This window comes from Procambarus clarkii, chromosome 19, assembly GCF_040958095.1.
Source record: "Procambarus clarkii isolate CNS0578487 chromosome 19, FALCON_Pclarkii_2.0, whole genome shotgun sequence".
NCBI lineage: Eukaryota > Metazoa > Arthropoda > Malacostraca > Decapoda > Cambaridae > Procambarus > Procambarus clarkii.
The window spans coordinates 18,574,920-18,594,347 of NC_091168.1; positions in this window are offsets into that span (position 1 = coordinate 18,574,920).

A 19,428-nucleotide genomic window follows, 5' to 3' on the forward strand; every position below is an offset into this window, starting at 1 on the left:
GAGGCCAAATACTATGATGAAGCCTCTATACTCCTTCAATGTCCCGAGAAATTGACGAATTTCCGCGGACCTCACTTAATCGTGTGTGTCTCCTACCGTCTCCCGGCCTGTGTGTGTGTGTGTGTGTGTGTGTGTGTGTGTGTGTGTGTGTGTGTGTGTGTGTGTGTGTGTGTGTGTGTGTGTGTGTGTGTGTGTGTGTGTGTGTTTGTGTGTTTGTGTGTGTGTATTCACCTAGTTGTATTCACCTAGTTGTGTTTTGCGGGGGTTGAGCTTTGCTCTTTCGGCCCGCCTCTCAACTGTCAATCACCTATTCACTAACTACTTTTTTTCACACCACACACACACACACACACCAGGAATCAGCCTGTGGCAGCTGACTAACTCCCAGGTACCTATTTACTGCTAGGTAACAGGGGCATTCAGGGTGAAAGAAACTTTGCCCATTTGTTTCTGCCTCGTGCGAAAATCGAACCCCGCCACAGAATTACGAGTCCTGCGCACTATCCACCAGGCTACGAAGCCCCCAGTGTGTGTAATTACCTAAGTGTAATTATCTAAGTGTAGTTACAGGATGAGAGCTACGCTCGTGGTGTCCCGTCTTCCCAGCACTCTTTGTCATATAACGCTTTGAAACTACTGACTGTCTTGGCCTCCACCACCTTCTCACCTAACTTGTTCCAACCGTCTACCACTCTGTTTGCGAAAGTGAATTTTCTTATATTTCTTCGGCATCTGTGTTTAGCTAGTTTAAATCTATGACCTCTTGATCTTAAAGTTCCAGGTCTCAGGAAATCTTCCCTATCGATTTTATCAATTCCTGTTACTATTTTGTATGTAGTGATCATATCACCTCTTTTTCTTCTGTCTTCTAGTTTTGGCATATTTAATGCCTCTAACCTCTCCTCGTAGCTCTTGCCCTTCAGTTCTGGGAGCCACTTAGTAGCGTGTCTGCACCTTTTCCAGTTTGTTGATGTGCTTCTTAAGTTATGGGCACCACATGTGTGTGTGTGTGTGTGTGTGTACTCATCTAGTTGTACTCACCTAGTTGTGCTTGCGGGGGTTGAGCTCTGGCTCTTTGGTCCCGCCTCTCAACCGTCAATCAACAGGTGTACAGGTTCCTGAGCCTATTGGGCTCTATCATATCTACACTTGAAACTGTGTATGGAGTCAGCCTCCACCACATCGCTTCCTAATGCATTCCATTTGTCAACCACTCTGACACTAAAAAAGTTCTTTCTAATATCTCTGTGGCTCATTTGGGCACTCAGTTTCCACCTGTGTCCCCTAGTGCGTGTGCCCCTTTTGTTAAACAGCCTGTCTTTATCAACCCTGTCGATTTCCTTGAGAATCTTGAATGTGGTGATCATGTCCCCCCTAACTCTTCTGTCTTCCAACGAAGTGATGTTTAATTCCCGTAGTCTCTCCTCGTAGCTCATACCTCAGCTCGGGCACTAGTCTGGTGGCAAACCTTTGAACCTTTTCCAGTTTAGTCTTATGCTTGCTTAGATGTGGGCTCCATGCTGGAGCCGTATACTCCAGGATTGGTCTGACATATGTGGTATATAATGTTCTGAAAGATTCCTTACACAAGTTTCTAAAGGCCGTTCTTATGTTAGCCAACCTGGCATATGCTGCTGATGTTATCCTCTTGATATGAGCTTCTGGGGACAGGTCTGGCGTGATATCAACCCCCAGGTCTTTCTCTCTCTCTGACTCTTGAAGTATTTCATCTCCCAAATGGTACCAAATAGTGTGTGTGTGTGTGTGTGTGTGTGTGTGTGTGTGTGTGTGTGTGTGTGTGTGTGTGTGTGTGTGTGTGTGTGTGTGTGTGTGTGTGTGTTTGTGTGTTTTAGCAATACAGTATACATATAGTAGATATGTTAAAGGAAAAAGAGGTCGTGAGTCAGTATACATTAGACATTCGACGATTAGAAACGCGGGGTCCAAGAGCTAAGAGCTCGATCTTGCAGAGACAAACACAGAAGAAAACCTTGCACAATCCTGAAGTCTCTAAATTTCCTCTATAACATTTCTCTTCTTTCTCAGACAACATTGTTCCATGAAGCGCTTATGAGGAAGAAATATGTCAGCCCGTTTCACCAGACATCACAGTGCTAAAAAGTCAAAAGTATTTTGCCACCCAAAAGTCATTCTTAGTGTTCATCATTCCCAAAAGTCAAAATTACTAAAGGTCAGATTTCCCAGAGATCTAAATTTTCATTAAAAAAGTCAACCCGGAGGCTAGAGAGATGAGTGGAGGTCGAGAAATGGAATTAACTCTGCATAAAATCATAGCTGAGATTAATTGGAAAGACTACAGCCGATTGACGAAGGAGAGTCCTCACTCTTATTATTCTTCCGTGAGGAATATGTCCACTCTCGAGCGATAGATGGAAACTCCCCACATTCGGACTTCAATATCAAGTCCACACATTTATTGTAAGACTTTATCTTGGGTGTCTCAAGGAACGGGTTCTGCCTTTTCATAGGATCACTTGTGAGGGGCTCCTGTGGGGATCGTCTATGACGCGGACTTGTCCTGTCAGAGGTCTTAAGACTCTAAGACACTACAGAAGGCGTGTTGGCCCCTGCGAGGCACCAAACTCCTTCATATATATGTCTAACCTACGCTTAAAACACTCCACCGATCCCCTCGTCTATTACGTTAGCCGGTAATTTGTTCCATGAATCAAATGCCATATTTCTAATCTGTATTTACCCATGGGAGTTTCTCATGGTGGATTCTAATCCAATCAGAGCAGGTCTTACAAGTCTCCTGAGAGCCTCCCAAGACGGGTTCTCGTCCAATCAGAGCAGGGCTTAGACGGCTACTCTCTCGAGGGTCATCAGAAGGCAGTAATGTCCAATTCCGAGCAGCACACACAGTCCCAGACAAGATGGCGCCCGGCAAAGAACTTTATAATCAACTTTAAACGCTCTGACGTCCGCTCCCAGGGATGGTAAACAGGACGGTGCGTTCACCGGTGTTTACAGCCCTGAAAATTGGTTCCATCCCGGCACACCATCCCGTCCCACCAACCCGTCCCACTAAACCGTCCCACCAACCCGGCCCCACCAACCCGTCCCACCAACCCGTCCCACCAACCCGTCCCACCAACCCGTCCCACCAACCCGGCCCCACCAACCCGTCCCACCAACCCGTCCCACCAACCCGTCCCACCAACCCGTCCCACCAACCCGGCCCCACCAACCCGTCCCACCAACCCGTCCCACCAACCCGTCCCCCCAACCCGTCCCCCCAACCCGTCCCACCAACCCGTCCCACCAACCCGTCCCCACCAACCCGGCCCACCAACCCGGCCCCCCAACCCGTCCCCACCATCCCGTCCCCACCAACCCGTCCCACCATCCCGTCCCCCAACCCGTCCCACCATCCCGTCCCCACCAACCCGTCCCACTAAACCGTCCCACCAACCCGTCCCCCCAACCCGTCCCACCAACCCGTCCCACCAACCCGTCCCACCAACCCGTCCCCACCAACCCGTCCCACCATCCCGTCCCCACCAACCCGTCCCACCATCCCGTCCCCCAACCCGTCCCACCAACCCGTCCCACCAACCCGTTCCCACCAACCCGTCACACCATCCCGTCCCCCAACCCGTCCCACCTACCCGTCCCCACCAACCCGTCCCACCATCCCGTCCCACCAACCCGTCCCACCAACCCGTCCCCCAACCCGTCCCACCAACCCGTCCCCACCATCCCGTCCCACCAACCCGTCCCACCATCCCGTCCCCCAACCCGTCCCCCCAACCCGTCCCACCATCCCGTCCCACCAACCCGTCCCACCAACCCGTCCCACCAACCCGTCCCACCAACCCGTCCCACTAAACCGTCCCACCAACCCGGCCCACCATCCCGTCCCACCAACCCGGCCCACCAACCCGTCCCACCAACCCGTCCTACCAACCCGTCCCCACTAACCCGTCCCACTAACTCGTCCCACCAACCCGTCCCACCAACCCGTCCCACCAACCCGTCCCACCAACCCGGCCCCCCAACCCGTCCCCACTAACCCGTCCCACTAACTCGTCCCACCAACCCGTCCCACCAACCCGTCCCACCAACCCGTCCCACCAACCCGTTCCACCAACCCGTCCCACCAACCTGTCCCCACTAACCCGTCCCACTAACTCGTCCCACCAACCCGTCCCACCAACCCGTCCCACCAACCCGGCCCCCCAACCAGTCCCGCCAACCCGGCCCCCCAACCCGTCCCACCAACCCGTCCCCCCAACCCGTCCCACCAACCCGGCCCCCCAACCCGTCCCCCCAACCCGTCCCCACCAACCCGTCCCACCAACCCGTCCCCCCAACCCGTCCCACCAACCCGTCCCCCCAACCCGTCCCACCAACCCGGCCCCACCAACCCGTCCCCACCAACCCATCCCACCAACCCGTTCCACCAACCCGTCCCCACCAACTCGGCCCCCCAACCCGTCCCACCAACCCGGCCCCCCAACCCGTCCCCACCAATTCGTCCCACCAACCCGTCCCCACCAACCCGTCCCCACCAACCCGGCCCCCCAACCCGTCCCACCAACCCGTCCCACCAACCCGTCCCACCATTCCGGCCCACCAACCCGTCCCTACCAATCCGTCCCACCAACCCGTCCCACCAACCCGTCCCACCATTCCGGCCCACCAACCCGTCCCACCAACCCGTCCCTACCAATCCGTCCCACCAACCCGTCCCACCAACCCGTCCCACCATTCCGGCCCACCAACCCGTCCCACCAACCCGGCCCCACCAACCCGTCCCACCAACCCGTCCCACCAACCCGTCCCACCAACCCGTCCCACCAACCCGGCCCCACCAACCCGTCCCACCAACCCGTCCCACCAACCCGTCCCACCAACCCGTCCCACCAACCCGGCCCCACCAACCCGTCCCACCAACCCGTCCCACCAACCCGTCCCCCCAACCCGTCCCCCCAACCCGTCCCACCAACCCGTCCCACCAACCCGTCCCCACCAACCCGGCCCACCAACCCGGCCCCCCAACCCGTCCCCACCATCCCGTCCACACCAACCCGTCCCACCATCCCGTCCCCCAACCCGTCCCACCATCCCGTCCCCACCAACCCGTCCCACTAAACCGTCCCACCAACCCGTCCCCCCAACCCGTCCCACCAACCCGTCCCACCAACCCGTCCCACCAACCCGTCCCCACCAACCCGTCCCACCATCCCGTCCCCACCAACCCGTCCCACCATCCCGTCCCCCAACCCGTCCCACCAACCCGTCCCACCAACCCGTTCCCACCAACCCGTCCCACCATCCCGTCCCCCAACCCGTCCCACCAACCCGTCCCCACCAACCCGTCCCACCATCCCGTCCTACCAACCCGTCCCACCAACCCGTCCCACCAACCCGTCCCACTAAACCGTCCCACCAACCCGGCCCACCATCCCGTCCCACCAACCCGTCCCACCATCCCGTCCCCCAACCCGTCCCACCAACCCGTCCCCACCAACCCGTCCCACCATCCCGTCCTACCAACCCGTCCCACCAACCCGGCCCACCAACCCGTCCCACCAACCCGTCCCACCAACCCGTCCCCACTAACCCGTCCCACTAACTCGTCCCACCAACCCGTCCCACCAACCCGTCCCACCAACCCGGCCCCCCAACCAGTCCCACCAACCCGGCCCCCCAACCCGTCCCACCAACCCGTCCCACCAACCCGGCCCCCCAACCCGTCCCCACTAACCCGTCCCACTAACTCGTCCCACCAACCCGTCCCACCAACCCGTCCCACCAACCCGTCCCACCAACCCGTCCCACCAACCCGTCCCACCAACCCGTCCCCACTAACCCGTCCCACTAACTCGTCCCAGCAACCCGTCCCACCAACCCGTCCCACCAACCCGGCCCCCCAACCAGTCCCGCCAACCCGGCCCCCCAACCCGTCCCACCAACCCGGCCCCCCAACCCGTCCCCACCAACCCGTCCCACCAACCCGTCCCCACCAACCCGTCCCCACCAACCCGGGCCCCCAACCCGTCCCACCAACCCGTCCCACCAACCCGTCCCACCATTCCGGCCCACCAACCCGTCCCTACCAATCCGTCCCACCAACCCGTCCCACCAACCCGTCCCACCATTCCGGCCCACCAACCCGTCCCACCAACCCGTCCCTACCAATCCGTCCCACCAACCCGTCCCACCAACCCGTCCCACCATTCCGGCCCACCAACCCGTCCCACCAACCCGTCCCCACCAACCCGTAACCACCAACCCGGCCCCCCAACCCGTCCCCACCAACTCGGCCCCCCAACCCGTCCCCCCAACCCGTCCCCACCAACCCGTCCCCACCAACCCGTCCCACCAACCCGGCCCCCCAACCCGTCCCCACCAACCCGTCCCCACCAACCCGTCCCACTATCCCGTCCCCACCAACCCGGCCCACCAACCCGTCCCACCAACCCGGCCCCCCAACCCGTCCCCCCAACCCGTCCCCACCAACCCGTCCCCACCAACCCGTCCCACCATCCCGTCCCCACCAACCCGTCCCCACCAACCCGTCCCACCAACCCGTCCCACCAACCCGTCCCCACCAACCCGTCCCCACCAACCCGTCCCCACCAACCCGTCCCACCAACCCGTCCCACCAAACCGTCCCCACCAACCCGTCCCAACAAACCCGTCCCACCAACCCGGCCCCCCAACCCGCCAACCAGTCCCCACCAACCCGTCCCACCATCCCGTCCCCACCAACCCGTCCCCACCAACCCGTCCCACCAACCCGTCCCACCAACCCGTCCCCACCAACCCGTCCCCACCAACCCGTCCCCACCAACCCGTCCCATCAACCCGTCCCACCAACCCGTCCCCACCAACCCGTCCCACCATCCCGTCCCACCAACCCGGCCCCCCAACCCGTCCCACCAACCCGTCCCACCATCCCGTCCCCACCAACCCGTCCCCACCAACCCGTCCCCACCAACCCGTCCCCACCAACCCGTCCCACCAACCCGTCCCCACCAACCCGTCCCCCCAACCCGTCCCACCAACCCGTCCCCCCAACCCGTCCCCACCAACCCGTCCCACCATCCCGTCCCCATCAACCCGTCCCCACCAACCCGTCCCCACCAACCCGTCCCACCAACCCGTCCCCCCAACCCGGCCCCCCAACCCGTCCCCCCAACCCGTCCCACCAACCCGGCCCCCCAACCCGTCCCACCAACCCGTCCCACCAACCCGTCCCACCAACCCGGCCCCCCAACCCGTCCCACCAACCCGTCCCACCAACCCGGCCCCCCAACCCGTCCCACCAACCCGTCCCACCAACCCGTCCCACCAACCCGGCCCCCCAACCCGTCCCACCATCCCGTCCCCACCAACCCGTCCCACCATCCCGTCCCCCAACCCGTCCCACCATCCCGTCCCCACCAACCCGTCCCACTAAACCGTCCCACCAACCCGTCCCCCCAACCCGTCCCACCAACCCGTCCCACCAACCCGTCCCACCAACCCGTCCCCACCAACCCGTCCCACCATCCCGTCCCCACCAACCCGTCCCACCATCCCGTCCCCCAACCCGTCCCACCAACCCGTCCCACCAACCCGTTCCCACCAACCCGTCCCACCATCCCGTCCCCCAACCCGTCCCACCAACCCGTCCCCACCAACCCGTCCCACCATCCCGTCCTACCAACCCGTCCCACCAACCCGTCCCACCAACCCGTCCCACCAACCCGTCCCAATAAACCGTCCCACCAACCCGGCCCACCATCCCGTCCCACCAACCCGTCCCACCATCCCGTCCCCCAACCCGTCCCCCCAACCCGTCCCACCATCCCGTCCCACCAACCCGTCCCACCAACCCGTCCCACCAACCCGTCCTACCAACCCGTCCCACTAAACCGTCCCACCATCCCGGCCCACCATCCCGTCCCACCAACCCGGCCCACCAACCCGTCCCACCAACCCGTCCCACCAACCCGTCCCCACTAACCCGTCCCACTAACTCGTCCCACCAACCCGTCCCACCAACCCGTCCCACCAACCCGGCCCCCCAACCAGTCCCACCAACCCGGCCCCCCAACCCGTCCCACCAACCCGTCCCACCAACCCGGCCCCCCAACCCGTCCCCACTAACCCGTCCCACTAACTCGTCCCACCAACCCGTCCCACCAACCCGTCCCACCAACCCGTCCCACCAACCCGTCCCACCAACCCGTCCCACCAACCCGTCCCCACTAACCCGTCCCACTAACTCGTCCCACCAACCCGTCCCACCAACCCGTCCCACCAACCCGGCCCCCCAACCAGTCCCGCCAACCCGGCCCCCCAACCCGTCCCACCAACCCGGCCCCCCAACCCGTCCCCACCAACCCGTCCCACCAACCCGTCCCCACCAACCCGTCCCCACCAACCCGGGCCCCCAACCCGTCCCACCAACCCGTCCCACCAACCCGTCCCACCATTCCGGCCCACCAACCCGTCCCTACCAATCCGTCCCACCAACCCGTCCCACCAACCCGTCCCACCATTCCGGCCCACCAACCCGTCCCACCAACCCGTCCCTACCAATCCGTCCCACCAACCCGTCCCACCAACCCGTCCCACCATTCCGGCCCACCAACCCGTCCCACCAACCCGTCCCCACCAACCCGTAACCACCAACCCGGCCCCCCAACCCGTCCCCACCAACTCGGCCCCCCAACCCGTCCCCCCAACCCGTCCCCACCAACCCGTCCCCACCAACCCGTCCCACCAACCCGTCCCACCAACCCGGCCCCCCAACCCGTCCCCACCAACCCGTCCCCACCAACCCGTCCCACTATCCCGTCCCCACCAACCCGGCCCACCAACCCGTCCCACCAACCCGGCCCCCCAACCCGTCCCCCCAACCCGTCCCCACCAACCCGTCCCCACCAACCCGTCCCACCATCCCGTCCCCACCAACCCGTCCCCACCAACCCGTCCCACCAACCCGTCCCACCAACCCGTCCCCACCAACCCGTCCCCACCAACCCGTCCCCACCAACCCGTCCCACCAACCCGTCCCACCAAACCGTCCCCACCAACCCGTCCCAACAAACCCGTCCCACCAACCCGGCCCCCCAACCCGCCATCCAGTCCCCACCAACCCGTCCCACCATCCCGTCCCCACCAACCCGTCCCCACCAACCCGTCCCACCAACCCGTCCCACCAACCCGTCCCCACCAACCCGTCCCCACCAACCCGTCCCCACCAACCCGTCCCATCAACCCGTCCCACCAACCCGTCCCCACCAACCCGTCCCACCAACCCGTCCCACCAACCCGGCCCCCCAACCCGTCCCACCAACCCGTCCCACCATCCCGTCCCCACCAACCCGTCCCCACCAACCCGTCCCCACCAACCCGTCCCCACCAACCCGTCCCACCAACCCGTCCCCACCAACCCGTCCCCCCAACCCGTCCCACCAACCCGTCCCCCCAACCCGTCCCCACCAACCCGTCCCACCATCCCGTCCCCATCAACCCGTCCCCACCAACCCGTCCCCACCAACCCGTCCCACCAACCCGTCCCCCCAACCCGGCCCCCCAACCCGTCCCCCCAACCCGTCCCACCAACCCGGCCCCCCAACCCGTCCCACCAACCCGTCCCACCAACCCGTCCCACCAACCCGGCCCCCCAACCCGTCCCACCAACCCGTCCCACCAACCCGGCCCCCCAACCCGTCCCACCAACCCGTCCCACCAACCCGTCCCACCAACCCGGCCCCAAAACCCGTCCCACCAACCCGTCCCACCAACCCGTCCCCACCAACCCGTCCCACCAACCCGGCCCCCCAACCCGTCCCACCAACCCGTCCCACCAACCCGGCCCCCCAACCCGTCCCACCAACCCGTCCCACCAACCCGTCCCACCAACCCGGCCCCCCAACCCGTCCCACCAACCCGTCCCACCAACCCGTCCCCACCAACCCGTCCCACCAACCCGGCCCCCCAACCCGTCCCACCAACCCGTCCCACCAACCCGTCCCACCAACCCGTCCCACCAACCCGGCCCCCCAACCCGTCCCACCAACCCGTCCCACCAACCCGGCCCCCCAACCCGTCCCACCAACCCGTCCCACCAACCCGTCCCACCAACCCGGCCCCCCAACCCGTCCCACCAACCCGTCCCACCAACCCGTCCCACCAACCCGGCCCACCAACGGGAGGCTGGAGGGACACAGCCAGAGCACGGGTGGCTAGAGAGGTTCCCCGCTCGCACGGTTCTAGTCCTCGTGTTTAATGGGGTGTGTGGTTAGGATCGGGTGAAGGAGAAGGGGTTAAGGAGAAAGATTGATGATAGTAATTATAGGTGGGCATCTGCTTGGGGCGGCGCGCGAGCTGTGAAGATGATCCGTGAGAAGCAAGAGGGAAGGGAGGGATGTGTTGAAAGTGTATGTTCATAGTGCGTAGATTTATATCACGTCGCTGGAGTCTGCCAGTGTAGGTTTTATAGAAATAATATCTGCACAAAGTCTGTCAGTGTCAGGTTAAACAACTGGCTGACCTCCACACAAGCAGAACTAGCAGCATTACATTTAGCAACCAGCACATTAAAAAATATTGGAGGAGGAATAATATTCTGCGATTCAAAGTCTGCTCTTCAAGCAATCGAAAACTTCTCTTGGAAGATCGACAGCAAGAACCTAATACTCCCAATTATAAATGACCTAATTGATGCACAGAGTAAAGGGTCTCGAATCTCCTTTGTATGGATACCTTCACACATAAATATAACCCATCATAATGAGACAGACATTGCAGCCAAATTAGCGTGTAACAAGTTTGAAGTTGAATTAAATCTAGGTATCCCCATCTCTGCTGTCAAAAATGTATTGGTCCAAACATTCAGATCTGATAGGAAAGAACTTACTGACTCCCAACGACCTGAAAGTACTAGTATAAAAAGCTATGATTTGTTCAGATCTGAAACCTACATCTATGGACAGCACAAAACGTCCACTAGACTGTGCGACACAGTGGTTGCAAGGATCAGGTTGGGTTACCGTTACCTGTGGCAGGTGGCTGCAGGTGACGGGTCTCCCAATCCTGAGCACTCCAGTTGCAAACTCTGTGAGCAGGAACTACGGCATGATCTCCCGCACTACATCACTGAATGCCCAGTTATTAGACCTTTCAGACCAGTTGGCATGAGGTACCTGGAGCTTTGCAATTACTTTATTCACTCTCGTATTCTTGAAGATATCCTCACAGTATACCCAAAATTTGCCAGTGCAGGCTATTAAACACATGGCCCTGTATGACTAACCATCCTGCGAGATGGGGACTTGTATTACCACTGCTACCTTATTCAATCTTGTGTTGTTGATATCCTCAAAATGCATCCGGAGTCTGTCAGTGCAGACCGCCTATCACATGTCTCTGTATGACTAACCATCCTGTGTGATGGGGATTTTATAGCATCACCTAGTTAGCTTTTTTTTTGACACACTGTACTCCACTTCATATAGTCTAGGGTAGCTGCACTAATGCAGATGTACCTCATAACGTAATAAAAAAAAAAAAAAAAAAAAAAAAAGTGCAGACTGCCCATCATATGCCTCTGTATGACTAACCATCCTGTGTGATGGGGATTCTTTAGCATCACCTAGTTAACTTTTTTGACACACTGTACTCCACTTCATATAGTCTAGGGTAGCTGCACTAATGCAGATGTACCTCATGTATTAATAATAATAAAAAAAAGTGTGTGTATCCTGAGCACTCCAGGTGCAAACTCTGTGAGCAGGAACTACGGCATGATCTCCCGCACTACATCACTGAATGCCCAATTATTAGACCTTTCAGACCAGTTGGCATGAGGTACCTGGAGCTTTACAATTCCTTTATTCACTCTCGTGTTCTTGAAGATATCCTCACAGTGTACCCAAAATTTGCCAGTGCTGGCTACTAAACATATGGCTCTGTATGACTAACCATCTTGCGAGATGGGGACTTTTATTACCACTGCTGCCTTATTCACTCTTGTATTGATGATATCCTCAAAATTCTTCCTGCTTATCACATACCTCTGTATGATTAACCATCCTGTGTGATTGAGATCACACTGTGTGATAGTCTAGGGCAGCTGCACTAATGCAGATGTACCTCATGTATTAATAAAAAAAAGTGAGTACAGATGTAGGGGATGTAATGTAGAACGCGCAGCTGTTTACCATCGTCCAGAGGGTGTGGACCAGCATTATGACACTGCTTTTAGTGAGGTGTGCAATCAAAGATGACGTTAAAGATTCAAATATATATATATATATATATATATATATATATATATATATATATATATATATATATATATATATATATATATATATATATATATATATATATATATATATATATATATATATATTTTGAGTGGGGGGATGTACTGAGGAGGGTGGTGTGTAATGATGCAATCAAATATATTTTTTGTTAAACAGAGAACGTAACATAAAAAATATAAATTCAGTAACGCTATGAACTTTCAGGTAGGCTGTTGCATGAGTTTCATATCTGAATGTTTCGTCTATGGAAAAACTTTACTTTTTTCCACTGAAGAGAGTTTGGAGATGCGTGTGGGGGTAGTGTATTATATACCATATATATTCGGAATGATAGATTAAGTATTAAGTTGAAGGTGATATACTCACAACAGCACCGTTGGCACCTGCAGGGGGTGAGCTCATCCTGCAGCAGCCCCCCCCCCTCCAGACAGCAAGCCCGTCAATGTTGTTAAAAGTGAACACCAAAACGCTTTCTTACAGGGCTGAGTGGTAGGCCTGTGGCCAACTGGTTGCCTGCCAAATGCACGATAAGGCATTAGTCTTTTCTCTACCTTATATTAATTACTAAATGGCAATACTCTCACAATGTGTGGCACGATGAATATCTAATTACATGCCATAGGTTTCCTTAGTGAAACTAGCAGGTACATCATATACTTTACAATTAACCTGAGGTGTAAAACAGCATGGGGGCCGCCTCATTAGGGCGGCGTTCCTTGTACTCGTGAATATAATCCCAGTATTCCAACCTTACATTAGGAGACTGAAATATACCTGGCCTAATACCGCCATCAATAAGCTATTACTATAGGAATCCTGTTTCCTGTTAATACCTCTCCGGGTCAAGCAATTTCAAACATATTACTGGTACATTTACATTAATTTAATTCCCATTTCCCTGTGGTTGGTACCCGCTCATCCCGACCTCGGGTCCCAGCCTTAAGCCGCTTACACTACCCTCTCGGACCACTGGCTGTGCTCAGAGTGTCCTTACATATATAATCATTCAACACACTACACATATATTATAATATAATCATACGAGACAACATAAGGCAACGTCTGATATCTTTATTTCCTCTTAATTTCTAATCTTCTTCTAAATAGAAATTTACGAGTCAGTTGTTCCTTCAACTGGATCTAACTGATTCGTAACACACTTCTCTCCAGATGTGCTAATAGATTTTTTGGAATCCATGGTGAGATTCTGTCACTTTCAGCAGCCTTTGCCATGTCCAGATCCAGCAAATACCTCTTAAGCTCATCTCTGGTAATTTCAAAATCTTCTAAAACTGGCTGGTTTATTGTCACCTCTCTTAGTTCAGAAACATCTCCTTGTTCTAGTGTGAAGACCTCCTGGATTCTCTTGTTGAGTTCTTCACACACTTGTCATTCTGTGTACCTGTCCTCCTCCATTCCCAGATTCCTCACCTGTTCTTTCGCTGTTATTTTCCTCCTGATGTGGCCGTGGAGCAGTTTTGTGTCGGTCTTTGCTTTATTTGCTATGTCGTTTTTATACTGTCTCTCCGCATCTCTTCTCACATTGAGATGCTCATTTCTGGCCATTTGGTATCTCCTGCTTTCTAGTATTCTGTTATGTAGTTCCTCCATGCCTTTGTATTTAATTACCTTTCTGGCCTTACATGCCCGTAAACAATGGAGTCCACATTTCCTTTTAAGTTTTGTTTTCCTTTTTGGCCGGGATAAACTTGTCTTCTACCTCCGGCACTTCTGGGTGCCAGGTGGCAGAAGAGTCTTGTACAGACTTTTCTCGGTGTTATGTTTCCCATGGTATTTCTATTTGGAACCTTCTCATCTCATCATAGTTTCCTCTTCGGTATGCCTGCCCTCTGCATGGTATTGCTTCCTTGGGTAGGGTATTCCTACTTCCACCCGATACGCAAATGTCAGTACACTGTGGTCACTTATTCCAATGAGGGCTTCTAATTTGACTTCCATATGTCTGACTTGTTTAGGGAGAATATCAGATCAAGTCTAGCTGGTTAGTCATTGTTTTTTCATCCCTTGACATGTTGACTTAGAAAGGTTCTTGTTGACATGTCCAGTAGTTTGGCTCTCCATGAATCTGAAGTCTCCGATGATTAACAGTCTGGATCCATTCCTACAGCCTACAGAGGCTGCTCTCTTTATTATATTAAGGGTTGCCATTTTTTTATATCATACTCTTGTCTGGGTCTTCTTGTGGGAACCGACCTGTGAGATTTATATTTATTTAATTTATATGAATTTATATTTACGTTAATTTATATATTTCGATAGCAATTTGTATAATGATAAGTGGACTGTATTTCTGCAATAATCTCTTAATCTCACAAATCGATCCTCTACACATTAGGGGGGTTTATATTTATATATATGCAGCCAATCAAACTACAGTAATAGACTACATACATTGAAGAGGTTCCTTATCTTATAGTACAGCAGGTTAGTCCACCAGGTATAACTAGGGTGTAGACACCAAATTATCCTCTTTGAGGTAGCTTCCATCACCCAGTAACTGGTGCACAAAGCATATGCTTCCTCGTCTTGACCTGTCAAAAGTGCGCTAGCTGTGAAGCCAGAATCCTATATATGACAAGCTATATCAGAGAAAACACTATACAGGAACAATAAAGACCTGGCTTAATTACCTTTAGTTTGAGGCGATTTCGTGATCTAACCGGATCACCCTACCCAATGACATTAATGGCCACTAATGATAGATAATGGGTTTCGGAAAGAACACTTAACTTGATTTGTAGACAGCGTGTTGAAAATGGTACACCTTTAGTTTCCATAACACTACGTCCAAGTAAATTTAACAGGAGCCGAATTTGCTCCCGTGTGAGCCTCTGGTCTAGTCTCAACAATGGCAATGTCTAACACTCCATACTATTGACGCCTGGCCGACATTGTCCAGATATGATAGGAGCCGAATTTGCTCCACGCGTCTCGGATGTGACACAACAATGGCTGCGTCTAACACTCCATACTATTGACGCCTGGCCGACATTGTCCAGATATGATAGGAGCCGAATTTGCTCCACGCGTCTCGGATGTGACACAACAATGGCTGCCCTCCTTCCCCCTGACGCCTGGCTTACATTGTCCAGATTTCAGAAAGTGATAGAAGGGTCACATTTACTCTACTTTAATATTGATAATTAAGTTAATTTATATAAGATGTTTTTATGATGGTAAAGTCCAAAGACTAATGTATTTAAGAATAATTCCCACCATAATAGGTGGTGATTTACAATAGTATGTGGTGATGATATCCCGTTTTCTTTAGACGGTAATTCCACTACAAGTTACGTTTTCTATGGGTAACTTGTTGGTACAATACAGCTATTATCTGTATGATTATTAAATGGTGTCGGATTTTCCGACACTTCTATCATTTAGTGGAGGGTTATATATTACTGCTACTATTATCTTTGGTCCTCCCACTGTCATAGTACCTGGTAAATTGTCTCTGAATCCTTCACACCCCGGGATATTCATCTCTTTAAAACTCCAGTTCTTCCTTACCTGCAGAGCCATTGGTCCTCCTCCTCTTGTACCTTCCCTTTCTGTCCTTATTACATAGCAGTGCTGCAGAAAAACTGCATTCGTTATGTGACTTGTCAATTTTGTTTCTGTGAGTACTATTACATCTGGAAGTCTTCCTGTGCCCTCTCCCCAAGTTAACTTCTTTTATTTGTAATTCCATGTTTGAATACATTGCCTTCAAGCTAACTTTCTTCTGTCGATTTTTACTCACTCTGCCCCCTTGACGGTGGGTCCTCTGGTGTAGGAAGTGAATCCGTGAATGGGTGGCTTGTATATGGTTGTTGGTCTGTGAGATAGGTAACAGGGCCTCGGAGGGTGCTGGGGAGAGAGCAGGAGGATAAGAAGGGTATGGGGAGAGGGAAGGAGGGAGGATACGGAGGGTGTTGGGGTGGAGGGAGCAAGGGGAAGGAGGGCAGGAAGGGCAAGGGGGGGAGGGGGGAAGGGGGGAGTTCAGGTGGGCCTCCACCTGCCACGATCTCCTGTTATGGTTGTAGAGAGGGAAGGCTCTATTGTGAGGAAAGGTGGGTGGGTGTTGCACCCCCATCTATTTTTCCTTTATTATATTTGCGACATATATTTCTAACAAACACACACACACACACACACACACACACACACACACACACACACACACACACACATGTGGTTCTTGTTGACATGTCCAGTAGTTTGGCTCTCCATGAATGTGAAGTCTCCGATGATTAACAGTCTGGAACCATTCCTTGGAATGAGAGGAGAAGATGAACCAGCAATGCTTGATTTGATATTTACCCTAAATTAGTGGGATATAAGAGAAGTTAAGATGGAAGTGCCCTTGGGAATGAGTGACCACAGTGTATTGAACTTTGAGTACCTGGTAGAGCTAGGACTTATCTCCCTCAAAAAAGAACTAGGAATCAAAAGGCTGGCATACCGAAAGGGAAATTATGAACAGATGAGAAGTTTCCTAAGTGAAATACCTTGGGACACAGACCTCAGAGATAAGTCTGTACAGGGTATGATGGACTATGTTATCCAAAAGTGTCAGGAGGCAGTAAACAGGTTCATCCCGACCTAAAGGGAAAAATCCGAGAAGCAACAGAAGAATCCATGGTATAATAGGGCATGTATGGAAGCGAAGAAACTGAACAAAAGGGCGTGGAGGAACTTCTGGAATAACAGAACACCAGAAAGCAGAGAGAGATACCAGAGAACCAGGAATGAGTACGTCAGGGTGAGAAGAGAAGCAGAGAAAAGTTTTGAAAATGATATAGCAAACAAAGCCAAGACCGAACCAAAGCTACTCCACAGTCACATCAGAAGGAAAACAACAGTGAAAGAACAGGTATTGAAACTTCGAACAGACGAGGACAGGTATACAGAGAATGACAGAGAGGTGTGTGAAGAACTCAACAAGAGGTTCCAAGAGGTCTTCACAATAGAACAAGGTGAGGTCACTGTGCTAGGAGAAAGTTAGGTAAACCAGGCGGCCTTGGAAGAGTTCGAAATTACGAGAGAGGAGGTCAAGAGACACCTGCTGGATCTGGATGTTAGAAAGGCTGTTGGTCCAGATGGGATCTCACCATGGATACTGAAAGAGTGTGCAGAGGCACTTTGCTTGCCACTCTCCATAGTGTATAGTAAGTCACTGGAGACGGGAGACCTACCAGAAATATGGAAGACAGCGAATGTGGTCCCAATATACAAATAGGGCGACAGGCAAGAGGCACTTAACTACAGGCCAGTGTCCTTGACTTGTATACCATGCAAGGTGATGGAGAAGATCGTGAGAAAAAACCTGGTAACACATCTGGAGAGAAGGGACTTCGTGACAAATCGCCAACATGGGTTCAGGGAGGGTAAATCTTGCCATACAGGCTTGATAGAATTCTACGATCAGGTGACACAGATTAAGCATGAAAGAGAGGGCTGGGCGGACTGCATTTTCTTGGATTGTCGGAAAGCCTTTGACACAGTACCGCATAAGAGGCTGGTACATAAGCTGGAGAGACAGGCAGGTGTAGCTGGTAAGGTGCTCCAGTGGATAAGGGAGTATCTAAACAATAGGAAGCAGAGAGTTACGGTGAGAGGTGAGACCTCAGAATGGCGTGAAATCACCAGTGGAGTCCCACAGGGCTCTGTGCTTGGACCTATCCTGTTTCTGATATACGTAAATGATCTCCCAGAGGGTATAGACTCATTTCTCTCAATGTTTGCTGACGACGCCAAAATTATGAGAAGGATTAAGACAGAGGAGGACAGCTTGAGGCTTCAAGAAGACCTGGACAAGCTGCAGGAATGGTCGAACAAATGGCTGTTAGAGTTTAACCCAAGCAAATGTAATGTAATGAAGATAGGGGTAGGAAGCAGGAGACCAGATACAAGATATCATTTGGGAGATGAAATACTTCAAGAGTCAGAGAGAGAGAAAGACCTGGGGGTTGATATCACGCCAGACCTGTCCCCTGAAGCTCATATCAAGAGGATAACATCAGCAGCATATGCCAGGTTGGCTAACACAAGAACGGCCTTTAGAAACTTGTGTAAGGAATCTTTCAGAACATTATGTACCACATATGTCAGACCAATCCTAGAGTATGCGGCTCCAGCATGGAGTCCATATCTAGTCAAGCAAAAGACTAAACTGGAAAAGGTTCAAAGGTTTGCCACCAGACTAGTACCTGAGCTGAGAGGTATGAGCTACGAGGAGAGACTACGGGAATTAAACCTCACTTCGTTGGAAGACAGGAGAGTTAGGGGGGGACATGATCACCACATTCAAGATTCTCAAGGGAATCGACAGCGTTGATAAAGATAGGCTATTTAACACAAGGGGCACACGCACTAGGGGACACAGGTGGAAACTGAGTGCCCAAATGAACCACAGAGATATTAGAAAGAACTTTTTTAGTATCAGAGTGGTTGACAAATGGAATGCATTAGGAAGTAATGTGGTGGAGGCTGACTCCATACACAGTTTCAAGTGTAGATATGATAGAGCCCAATTGGCTCAGGAACCTGTACACCTGTTGATTGACGGTTGAGAGGCGGGACCAAAGAGCCAGAGCTCAACCCCCGCAAGCACAACTAGGTGAGTACACACAATAGGTGCCCTAAGAAACCTAAGTAAGGAGGCATTTAGGACGCTTTACACTGCCTACGTGAGGCCAGTCTTAGAGTATGCCACCTCATCATGGAGTCCCCATCTGAAGAGGCATATAAAGAAACTGGAAAAGGTTCAGAGGTTTGCAACGAGACTCGACCCAGAGCTACGAGGGATGGGGTATGAGGAGCACCTGAGGGAACTGTGCCTTACGACACTAGAAAGAAGAAGGGAGAGGGGGGGACATGATAGGAACGTATAAAATACTCAGAGGGATTGACAGAGTGGACATAGACGAAATGTTCACACGTAATAATAACAGAACGAGGGGACATGGATGGAAGCTGGAAACTGAGATGAGTCACAGAGATGTTAGGAAGTTTTCTTTTAGCGTGAGAGTAGTGGGAAAATGGAATGCACTTCAGGAACAGGTTGTGGAAGCAAATTCTATTCATAATTTTAAAACCAGGTATGATAGGGAAATGGGACAGGAGTCAT